Source organism: Nuphar pumila, chromosome 7 (assembly GCF_984573655.1).
Source record: "Nuphar pumila chromosome 7, dmNupPumi1.hap1.1, whole genome shotgun sequence".
NCBI classification, from domain to species: domain Eukaryota; kingdom Viridiplantae; phylum Streptophyta; class Magnoliopsida; order Nymphaeales; family Nymphaeaceae; genus Nuphar; species Nuphar pumila.
This window is the reverse complement of record NC_143255.1, coordinates 49,729,929-49,742,424: the sequence shown is the minus strand read 5'-3', so window position 1 is coordinate 49,742,424 and position 12,496 is coordinate 49,729,929. Positions and strand designations below refer to the sequence as shown.

The window sequence follows — 12,496 nt, the reverse complement described above, 5'->3', positions numbered from 1 at the left end:
ACTTAGCTAGAGCAGAGTGGCACCATCTTAATTAAAGGATCAGACCCAAGTAAACGCTAGGGGCTACTCCGATATACTTCCCACCTTGGCGATCTGATTCTTTTGATCCAATATTGATGTTTCAAAAGTCCTACAATTCTCCTGTCATCTGTTGAATTCCCACGTTGCTAGGATAATTAACGTGCATTACAGAAGATCTTATAGTTAATTCTGCAATAGAAAGCATTTTGTCTTTAATACCTCAGCTTTTCATGAAAAAAAAAACTATAACCATAAAAGCAGAGAAGTATGCCCGGTTGATGGTTATTTTTCTATAAATACTTGTTATTTAGGGAGGGAGATCAGAGTTGGAGAAAAAACTTGCTATTTTTTTTAATTTTATACAACTTTATCCTATTTTCCTGCGTAAGAGTAGCATACTGTAGTTTTTTTTTGGGAATCGAGGGTTTGATTTGCATCAGTACTCCAACTTGTCATCCGCCCAACAGATCTAACCCAATGCTCTAACAAAATAGAGCCAAGAAGAGATGCAAACCAATGGTGTAACTATATTATATTCAAACAGTATCTCACCTCAAGTTTGAATTCCGAATAGCAGAATCACCATGATCCTCGAGTCACACAAAGATAAGTGCAGCTACATATTCTTACCCATCTCCAGTGAAACAGAGAAACACGCAAGTGAAGTTTTTAGGTAAATGTGACAAATCAGATGATGCAGCCAAGATAAAAATGAATCTTCTCACCCAAATACAATGCATCACGCAAGCATACATGAGTCCCCTAACTTCCAATATGAACTCTTATATGAAGCAGTGCTCAAAAACAGATTTGTGCTTAACGGGATGTTTGAATCGCCGTCCACAGGATGCACCAAGCACGGCCCCACACGCACATGCAGGACACAGATGCTACTTTGGTGAGTCCCATGGACACAAAATCAGCGTCCTCTGCTGTCTGTGATTCAAACGGACCCTAAGAGAACACTTATCTTGGCCAAGGTATATAGTCAAGTCACATCATATAGGATGAGACTAAACAATTCAAGAACTAACATGACAAGGGCCCTAGCAGATTCACCATTCGAAAAAAGGAAATATATATATATATATATATATATATATATATTGTAATGGAGTGTAGGAACAATTAACGAAGTAATGATTCAAGGGAATGGATTGAGCTGATGAGCATAATGTGCACCACTACTTCAGGCTATTTTACTTCAAAGATGAAAAGAATAGATCACACCACAAACCCCCAGGATAGAATACCCAAAACTTGTATAATGCAAACTATTTGACAGAACATCAGGAGACTGTTATACAACGTGACTCGTTATCATTGAAAGTTCAAACTCGAGTCCCTTTTCACAAGGCTAGTTCACAAGTTTTTAAAGCATTAAAAGTTAAACGTAAATAAGTGAACTTATTGATTCTATTCTGTACTGACTAGTAATTTGATTCAACTCCGCCAGACAAAAGTAACCATTTAATCGTCAAACGTGAATTAGTACACTGGCTGTGAAATTTTCAAGAGCATGGGTTTGAATTTCTCTTATGTAAAGAATCAAAGATATTCCAATCAACACGCAATACCTCTTATTTCATATTATAACTTAATTAAAGTAAAATGCAACACAATGAATCCAAACAAGGAAATTAGCACTACATTTCTGGAAGCAGAAAAATAATTTGAATGCCCACCAAGAACAACACATCTATCCGTGATTTCTACAACCATTCTGACATCTATCACGATGATAACAGAAAACTTTTTGAATTCCAACACTGCCAAACAATCTAGGGCAAGAATAATGAGACTGACAAATGCACTGGAAAAGATAGGCAGGGTGGGTCTAGCACCAATTCTCTTATATAGTCTGATATATTGTTTAAAGAACTCGTTACTCAAATTAACAACAGCGACAAATTGCCAAGAAAAGATTCTGTTTCCACCCTCATCATAAGCAGAAAGGCTTTATTAACTGGTGGCCAACTGGAGACAACTCTGCTCAACACTAGAGATTGGTTCTCTACATCAACAGGAGTTTTGCAAACATCAAAAGTGTTACCTATACTCCCGTTTTACCAGAAAATGGGAAAGGAACTTGAATGTCAATGCTACTAGAGCCCCTACCAGCAGGACATATAGCTCGACATCTAAGCATTTTTATGTTGCCAACTGACATTCTTGTCATTCCCTGCATCTGCAGCCATCTCCTCCTGACAAATAGGTTTGCTCATGAGATGACCTCAAAGTGGATTCCACGCACCCCCACCTCTCTCGATTGCCAGAAGCATAAATCCTAAATTTCTTTATTTTATAATTCATATAAAACAATATAGAGAGAAAATATGCCAATCTAATATTGTTCAAGACTTGGAAAAGGAAAAAAATCCAAAAGTTACAACCCTTCTCTTTCATGAATAATCTTTAAACCAAAAAGAAGCAAAGAAAGCAAAGACCACCCTATCTTCTCAAATAGCACATTGGCAACAGATATGGAAGACAAAGGAATGGATGGATAAATGGACCAACTATACAGCTTAGATGACTACCCCATGACGTTGGAACGATATATAACACAAGGTGTAAGACATCCATATTTACTACTGTCACAATTCCACATAGCATTGTTATCAGAGACTCCAACCATCACACTGATCAGTTTATGAGGGTGAATATGTGAAAACTGATAAAGACAGAGGCAGAGATAGCCCTTATGATGTTGGCAATGCTAATCAGGAGTCAAAATGCATGTTCAGGCAGAGGCTGACACAGATTCCAAACTTTCCCACTAGCAATATAGGGGGAAATAGGGGGAAATCAACACAATTACAAAAGTTTCATACCGTAGATGGATCTCCAATAGTGCAAAGCTACGAGAAATAAGTACTGCACTCAGACTACTAGAAGAAGAACTGCAAAAAAAAGTACATGTGGGGAATGTTAGATTTCCAATGGACCAGAAAAACAATCAAGCTTTGCGAGAAGAAAGGTAAAAGTATATTTTTTGACCAAGCATACAGTTCTTGCATCAATAAAATTCTCCTCGTATAACTAGGACATCACCTAAAAGTATATAGAGAGATTATGTAACCAAAGGAACCAGATGCTGGAACCTTCTAATCATAAACTTATGATCCTAATTCGGGGGACAGATGAGAAGACATAAAACCATGAATTTGCAAAACAATCATACTATTCAAATTGAAAAACCTCAAAGAAGTTAAAAACCAACTACAATGTGTGTATATGAGCTAAACCCCTCAAAACAAAGAAACACGTTCACAATAAGACTACATACAAACCAACTATTTCCAAACTTACCATTTCCAATGTCCGAGAGAACCAAATAACCACATCTTTTCAAAATACAAATGTACAAAAAATAAAAATTTCAATCAAGAAAAAGAACCTGTCCCTTGCCCCAACCAGATATTCATTGATCACCACATAATACTATGAATTTGCAAAACAATCATACTATTCAAATTGAAAATCTCCAAAGAAGTTAAAAACCAACTACAATGGGTGTATATGAGTTAAACCCCTTAAAACAAAGAAACACGTTCACATTCAGACTACATAAAAACCAACTATTTCCAAGCTTACCATTTCCAATGTCCGAGAGAACCAAATAACCACAGCTTTTCAAAATACAAATGTACAAAAAATAAAAATTTCAATCAAGAAAAAGAGCATGTCCTTTGCCCCAACCAGATATTCATTGATCACCACATAATACATAAAGCAACAGTCGCAATAACAACGAGAGATAATAGCAACATCAGAAACAATGGTAACGTCGCTAAAGCAATCAACCCCATCCCTTCAAACACTGTCGAAGACCCATCAACCTTGAGCAGCACAGATTACATCAATAAATTGCACCTCATACCAACATGCAGTGGCGTAGCTAGGATTCATGTGAGGGGTGGGGGGGGGGGGCAAACAGGGGTGTAGCAAAACAAATTTTGTGTGATAGTCAGGGGTTCGGGGGCAGCGCCCCCGAATTTTTTTTTTTTAGATAAAATAAAAAATGGCTACAATTATTAATAAAAATCTATTTCATATGGAAGAATCAAACTATTTGATGCAGTCATGGCTGGGCTAGGGCTGGGCTTTTAAAAAAAAAAATTTAACTGTTTCGGGAGGCAAGACTGGGCTACAGCCCAGTCCTGCCCCCCCCCCCCCCCCCCCCCAAGCTACGCCTTTGCCAACATGAGAGTTGTTTGGCCTCATTATATAATAGAAAATATCATCAAACAATATGAACAGCAAGAACTAATAGTACAATGAAACAACAAGCCCAACCGATGTAGACATAATCCATAAATTTTTTATCAGCGTCAAATTTTTTGGAAAAGTGCAATAGCCTAACAGAATAGCAAAAAAGCCAATGAGACTTTTAATTCACGCCCACTTAAATACGTAAGTTCACCCAGATTATGTAGTCCGTATTCACGTCTATCTGCCCTAGTTTTTTTTATTTAACTCGACTACCTGAAGAAAAATAATCAAGTTAATAACAAATTCATTATTCACCACATACTCAAACACCACTCCGTTTTCTCAGAAGCAAAACAACAAATTCCAAATGCTCATGACCAAATCACAAGTAAATGCGGAAACTAAATCCACAAGTAATAACATCACATTTGAACCCCAATTACTAAAACAAAACCAAAATTTATTAATAAAAATCAAAAGTATTCGAAGTCCACAAAATCCGAATTAGTTCGTTCCACGTTCATGAATCACAACAAAAAAACTCTGCGCTAAGCAAGTCAAAGTAAACCCTAAAAACCGCTCCTTTCCCATCAGAATAAGACAAACCGAAGATCAGATGGAACCGAAACCAACCGAATTCTCCCTAATCGAGGTGAGGCCGCACTTGCCGCAGTAGTGCCGATCGAAATGGTTGGCCATGAATGTGCCGGCGCCGCAATCGGCGTTGGGACACTCCTTTCCGAGCCTCTGGACCTTGCCGGAGTCGCCGACCTTGTAGAACTGGATGACGGCGAGCTTGACCTTCTTCTTCTTGTGCTTGATCTTCTTGGGCTTTGTGTAGGTCTAATTCTTGCGATTCTTGCGATTCTTGCGCTTCTTGGCGCCTCCCCGGAGGCGAAGGACGAGGTGGAGCGTCGAAGCCTTCTGGATGTTGTAGTCGACGAGGGTTCGGCCGTCCTCGAGCTGCTTTCCGGCGAAGATAAGGCGCTGCTGGTCTGGGGGGATGCCCTCCTTGTCCTGGATCTTCGCCTTCACGTTGTCGATGGTATCCGAAGACTCCACCTCGAGGGTGATCGTCTTCCCCGTTAGGGTTTTCACGAAGATCGGAATCTTCGCAGATGCAGGAGAGAGAGATATATAGAGACTAGAGAGAGATAGAGAGAGATTAGGGATTGGGGAGAGGTTTATATAGGTGGGATCTGGTAGTCTTTGTGTTCAATGGTCAAGGACATTTAAGTCATACAGTTTATGACATTGGATAGTTGTATGGTTTGGATGGATCGGATCGTGGTTACTGAGACTGGAAGTTTATTAAGAACTTGAGAGTGGATCAGATCGAAGGAACCTTTGATGGAGAACTCTCAGGGATGTAAACGGATAAGATCTCAGACTGGATCAGTTTTAGGACTGCAAACGGATCAAATATGGTCAGATATCTGGTTTGAGTTTGACATGTTATCCCTGGATATGGATCTTTTAAGTAAAATCAAAATGTGCATTTGGGTCGAATTCATATCTGTCCAATCGAATTACTTTCGTATTTGGGTCAGATTCGGATCAGCATTTTTAGTCCGCTCTAGAATTGATCTGGATCAAAATCTGACCAGATTGTATTTTTTTACACGTAAATAACTTGTTTTTGTTTTATTTTTTCAGGTTCTAATATTACCACTTGTATTTTGGATTAGGATTCAACCTTACCTTTTTTGAACTGAATCCAGATTTGGATCTACTGTTCACTTTTTGGATTTGGATTCGCATCTTAGAAGATCCGGTTTGAATCTGTCCCATTTGCACCCCTAATCTGTTTGTTCAGATTCAGTAGCCAAAAATGGGATCCAACTGGTAATCGTCCAAATTCAGAATTAGATTTGGCATCCAAATCCGACTAAAATCTGAATTTGAATACATGTAGATGCTGGATCCCGAATTTGATGTCGGTAAATCTCCATCTGATTTCAAATCTAAATCCAGACCCGATTATGATAAAATGGGATTAAGACGGACTCTGTAATGCATAGGTCTGACTCAAATCTGCCCCGTTTACATCCCTAAAAAATGCCCACGGCACCTTGAATTCCATTCATCATCATCACAAACAATGCAGAACCCACAAAAAAGATCATGTTTTAGATGAATCATAGCCATCCATTTTGTGACTAACAATGCCATTCATCTAGAAAGTGCAAGGCATCACAAAGCCTTATGAATAGGGCTGGCCGAACAAACCAAACAGGCCATGTTCGGGCTCAGCTTATTTACATGTGGATTGAGCTTCTGGCTTAGCTTGAACATGTTTAGCCAAGCTGGAGCTAGCTTTTGTAAAAACATTTCATGTTATTTGTACATGGAATATATATATATATATATTATATTACACTTAATAGTTCATATTTTATGTATATATTTTTCATTCGTAACTTCTCTTTATATATATTGTATGATTTTTTTTTTAATATATTACACTTATCCAGCCGAGCTGAACACCTTATGTTTAGGCTTGACTAGTTTAAGCTAGACGAGCAGCTCGTTGCTCGGCTTGCCAAATATATGAACCCATCACCAACGAGTTTCTGATGAGCCGAACTGAGCCAACTCACAAACTGCTCAGTTCGTTTTCCAGACCTACTTAAGAAGCACATTCAAGTGGAGACCATTTATTTTACTAGGATTTGAATGGCATTCATCTTGTTAATGGACAGCATCCAAGGTGTCTTAGTTTTTCATTCAAGGATCTATGAACATTCATTCAAAAAAAAATACTCTCATGAAATAGCTTTTTGTATTTCATGTGATTGGCCCATGTCACATAGGCAGGCACTTAAGTAAACCCTAGATCTCCTTCTTTCTCAAAGTTGGAGCTACTTTTTGCTTTTCAGTGAATGGGGTTTAGAGAACAGGTGAACATTGTTTGAAAAGGAATGCTCCTTGATAGGCCTAGAGTGATGAAAAGGTTTTCCTTTGAATTTATGTTTCTTTCATACTTCTGAAACTTTTCAGAAACCTTGTCTATGAGGAATGGAAAATGTGTTTCACTCAATACAAAATATAACCTTTCTTTGGTGTTTAAAGTGTACCTTTAATTCATTTACTTTTAAATTATATTTGTATATGTATATTTTGTGACAAAATGCTTAGAAGATGCATTTAAGTAACAAAACAGATTTTATCTACATTTTTTCATATAACTTTCTACTTTCTACTTTTTACCCAATATCTGCTAGTTAATTTGGCTCGATGTCCCTACAAATGAGATTCAAGGATGATTAATTTACGTATAATTAAAAGAGAGCGAGAGAGATAGAAAGAAAAGGAAAAAATAGGGGCCGATGGAGCAAAATCGATGCCAAACTCAAGCCACAAGGACAGAGGGCACCAGAAAGGATTGATCGTCGTATCGAGGAGAGGATAGATCGGAAAGATGGATACCTAAAATTGAATAAACATAAGCCAAAATGCAATGTGTGAGTTTGGGGATGACCATCGGGATATGACAAAAAATAGTATCATTACGCGCCATCCAAACAGACCACCAGGTAGCAACCACGTCCTCCAAATCATCCTCCAACGCTTGCTACACCTAATAATAATAGGGCCCATGAGCATATCTAACGCGAATGATTCCTCTTTGATGATAACTTCTGAATGGTGCCACGTCCTTTTAAATAGCTCCTCAAATAATGGACAAGACCAGAATAAGTGAGAAGTAGATTCTTCAGTCGCGTGACAAAGAACGCACCAACTGGCGAGGTGGAAGCCCAACCTCTTAAGATAACTGTGAGTTTGGACCCTATCTTGCAAGATTAACCAGGCTAGGACACAAGAACGAGGGTAGGGCCCTTAGCCCAAAGCACACTCGCAACGAACCAATCGGCCCCCGGAGGCAGCAATGATCGGTACAACTTGTTAGTGCAGAACCTACCATTTTGGTAAAGCACCCATTGTGACCATTGAGAATTAAAAACCGCATCCCCGATATGGTCTCTTAGAATTGATATTGTGGTCAGCTACATGTGACGCAAGTGAGAGATCACTGACCCCCGTTGACCCGATCTAAGCAGAAGTCAGTTTGGGTCACCATATTTAGCGTGGAGCAACAGAGTGTAAGGAGATTCTGGACGGTTAGCGGACCCAACAAATCTTGGTGACATGAGCAATACTCTTTGGTCTGGGTGCAAAAACCCCTAAGATAGCCATACACTTGAGGAGCACTATCGTGCACCAACCGACCAAATGGCACTTGCCCTGAAGGTGGCACCTGGACCAAAGAAAGTCCACCATAAGACTAGAGATCTATTTTTTCACGCCTACGGGCATCATGAACATGGACATGAAAAATTTAGGGATGGTTGAAAGAACATGTCGTAGGAGAGTAAGGTGTCCAGCAATAGAGAGGTAAGAGGTCTGTCATGAGAGTAGTTTGTTCTGCATTTTGTAGATTGTGGGGGCTCAGGCGGTAGAGGATAGAGGTTTCACTTGGAGAGAGAGGCCTAAGTATGTCATAAGCAACTCAGAAATGGAGCAATTAAAATTTTTTTGACCCACATCAAGAATATTGGAGTCAACATTGAACATAGAAAGAGAGCATTTGTTGTCATTAAGGGAGAGCACAGACAGAGAAAGAAATAGTTGCAAAATAAGCTTAAATCTAAGCATTTGTTGCACGATAGCATGACCAAAAATAATTATATCGGCATAAGTGAGAATGTGGGCATTTAAGTGAGAAACATGAATGGGGTCGATCAGAAACTTATCTGTGGCCCACTTAAGCAACATCATGAAACCCTCGGCAACGATGTTGAACAACAGTGGCGATAGAGGACAACCTTGACATAAGCCACGCCCAAGATTGAATTGATCACTTGTACGGTAGTTAATCTTAATCATGGCACGAGCATTAGTAACAAGTTCCTTGACCTAGCCAGAGAAACAACGGCCAATACCAAAGTTAGATAACATGTGGAATAAGAATTGCCAGTGCACGGAGTCAAAAGCATTATGAAAATCCAGCTTAAGAGAGAAATAAGGTTGACTACTAAAGTGAAGAGAGTGAATAATTTCAGTTGCCAGAATGAAGGTGTGTTAAAGTCGTTTATTAGGAATAAAAGCAAAATGTGAGCCCAAGAAAATATTGGCAGTGACGGCTCTCAGACGATTAGCTAAAAACCTTGGCAACGATACGATATAGAGCACACATAACAGAAATCGGCCGAAACCTGTAGATATTCGTGGAAGCATCCTGCTTCGGAATTAAGGAAATAATAGTCACGTGAGTTTGAATGGGCAATCTGAAGTTACGGTAGAATTCATCGAACAAATTACATATATCAGATTTGACACAAGACCAGAAAAGTCGAAAGAAATCCATGTGAAACCTGTCATAGCTTGGGCTTTCCACCCAGACAGACCTTTGATGGCGTTAAAAATCTCATCTTCAGAAAACTTGATTTGCATCTTTCTAGAAAGATCAGGATTAATGGACCTAACGAAAGTAATGTCGATGATGCCCCCTGCGACAGGCGAAACCAAATAAAGGTCCTTAAATTATTGGATAATGGCAGATTGAACATGAGGAGAAGGGTAGATAATTAATCCCTCTAATGGAAATAAATGGAATGGCGTTCTGCCTACGCCGATGGGAGGTGTAAGAGTGAAAGAATTTTGTGTTATCACCAGCTGCAAGCCATTTGACCCTAACTCTTTGCTTCCAACAAATTTTCTCCTTTACTCTTAAGTTTTTCAGAAGAGAAGTTAACTCAGTGTGTTTGGCTTGCAAGCGTTGAAGGCTTAATTCAGAGAGAGGCGCTGAACAAGATAAAACTTAAACAAGTATGAAAGCTCTTGTTTTCAAGCAGTCATATGCTGAAATTTGACCACATCATGGCTATGAAGTCAGGCCTTGATATCGGAGGCAAGGCGAGATGGCTTCTTGTGGCACTGAATCATCGCCCACTGCCCAATAGTCTGCTTATTCCAAGAAAATGAAATAAGTGATTGAATGTCCAGTTCTTCAAGCTACCATTTTTCAAACATTAAACCCCGTTTAGATTTAAAGTTGATCCCCCACAAAACGATGGCATGACCATGATCCCAAATGGAAGAGGAAAGAAAGAGACATCTGACGTTGGGGATGATATCCATCTGCTTGGGTGAGACAAAAACCCTATAAAGAAGTATGCAATAAGGAGGCCTATTCGTCCAAGAAAAATAAATGCCAGAAAAAGAAACTTGATGTTGACGTCTAATTAAGAGAGAGAGAGAGAGTTTTGCTATGCTTTTTACCCAGCTAGCTGTAAAACATAGTTTTAAGCTGTATGAACTCGGTTCCATAATATAGTTAACATGGTTTGCTGACATAAAATCAGGATTTTTAATATGACATATTGGTTTGATCTTTGAAGGGCTCAAAATATCTGCATACATGTAATAATCACATGTTCCAAACTCGTTTTATATTGGATGGTCCACCCACCTGTCCACGCCTTCAAAAACCATATGTCGATGTGCATGACCTTACTGATGTGATACCAACTCTTGAGTCAAGTTTTTTTTATGCATAGATAGGGTTTTACAAAGTTATAAAAAACAATGGTTTTTAAATTTTTGAAATTTTTTATTTTATAAAATCTTACTTACACATAAAAAAAAGAGTTTGACTTTTAGGTTTTCGACTATGAAGATCGCATTCAGAGTCAGAAGAATTGACAAAGATCACATTTACATAAGATTTTTGAAGACGATAACAGGAGGGTGGGCGATTTAACGAAAGAATCATTCCTTTATATATATATATATATATATATATATATATATATATATATATATATATATATATATATATATATATATATATATAGAGAGAGAGAGAGAGAGAGAGAGAGAGAGCATGAGATGGCCTTTGATTGATTTGATGACCTAGAACTTTATCGTCATGGAAATCAATCTTTTTGTAGGGTAGCCTATGCGTGTAGATAAGAGAGAGAGCTGCATATTTCTCATTTCCTTTGCCAATAGCCAACAAATAACTTTACATGCAAAATTGGTTGGACACAAAGATGAAAATACTTGAGATGGATTTGAGTCCTACATGATCTGAACCTAAAAAGCTAATCGGACCCACTGGGCAGGTCTGTCCGGTCTCACTGGGACAGATTCAAGTGTCCATTGAAAGGACTAGAACTGAACTCTATATCCAAAAGTTAAAGGTGACCCACTACTTTTTAACAATTTGGCCACCATATTCCATTTCTTTCCTTGACCACCTGGTGCACAAGATACTGGACCATTGGTTCAACCAAAATCTTGTAATTGGAGCTTTAAGAGAGAAAAACTCTCAATAAGAAGCTTCCCGTGATGCTGGCTGTAAAGCAGATCAGACACCTTGGTTTTGTTCACCCCCAAATGGTAATGCGTATTAAAATGCATGCTTCCATATAAAATGTTATCCTAAACTTCTTGGCAATCAAACATACTGTCCAATGGAACACATTCTTTTCTGTCATTTGTCACCACATTTATTTGTCTTAACTCTATTTTTTACAGAAAAGTTTATCATAGCTTCATGCTCCCTTGATGCCTTTGCTCTCTCTCTCTTCTCTCATTGAAGGATAGTTTTTGCACATAAGGAATGCTTCAAGTTGGGATATAAATGAGTGGCACTCATGCGGGTCTGGGTCCAAACCAATTACAGGTTCCTTTTTCCAAGTCCAAGTTCAAGTCAGAGGACATCCTAGATGTCTCATGGACCATGGTTGTTCTAATTACCGACCTTTTGTTTGGTGCTCTTAATGGATCAGACTAGATCTAGATCCAAGTTAGCTCACTTCTTACTAAATCGATATCGGAAGCTTATCGCACCCGCTAAGGGGTGCGGGGGGGTGTGGCTTTGTTTGGTTTGGACCAGGCTAGCTCTGACCCGATACGTACTGCAAACAAATCTGTAACATCCTGGTTGGCGGACCTCATGCAAACCAATGGCCAAAGAGAAACCAATCACGTTGCTGATGGGTCCCACCGGCCGGCCGTAGTTGAACTTCTAGAAAGCAGATAGAATGGATCGTGATCCTGCCAGGGTCCATGGACTTTATAAACTTCGTTGGTGACGATCCATGTGCAGTCATACGTTATGGACATGCCATGATTATCATCATCATCCATCCCCACCCATCTATCCCTTATTCCTAACCACCCAAACTGCACAAACCTTAACATTCTCCAACCAATGATTTGCTCCCAATTGACGCATGCAACATGTACACGT

At 39.0% G+C, this 12,496-nt stretch overlaps 1 pseudogene; it reads right to left on the bottom strand.

Moving 5' to 3' along the window:
• Positions 1 to 4,675: 4,675 nt before the first annotated feature.
• LOC149832217 (ubiquitin-ribosomal protein eS31z fusion protein pseudogene) lies at positions 4,676 to 12,393 on the bottom strand (annotated as a pseudogene).
• Between the last annotated feature and the right edge of the window lie 103 nt (positions 12,394 to 12,496).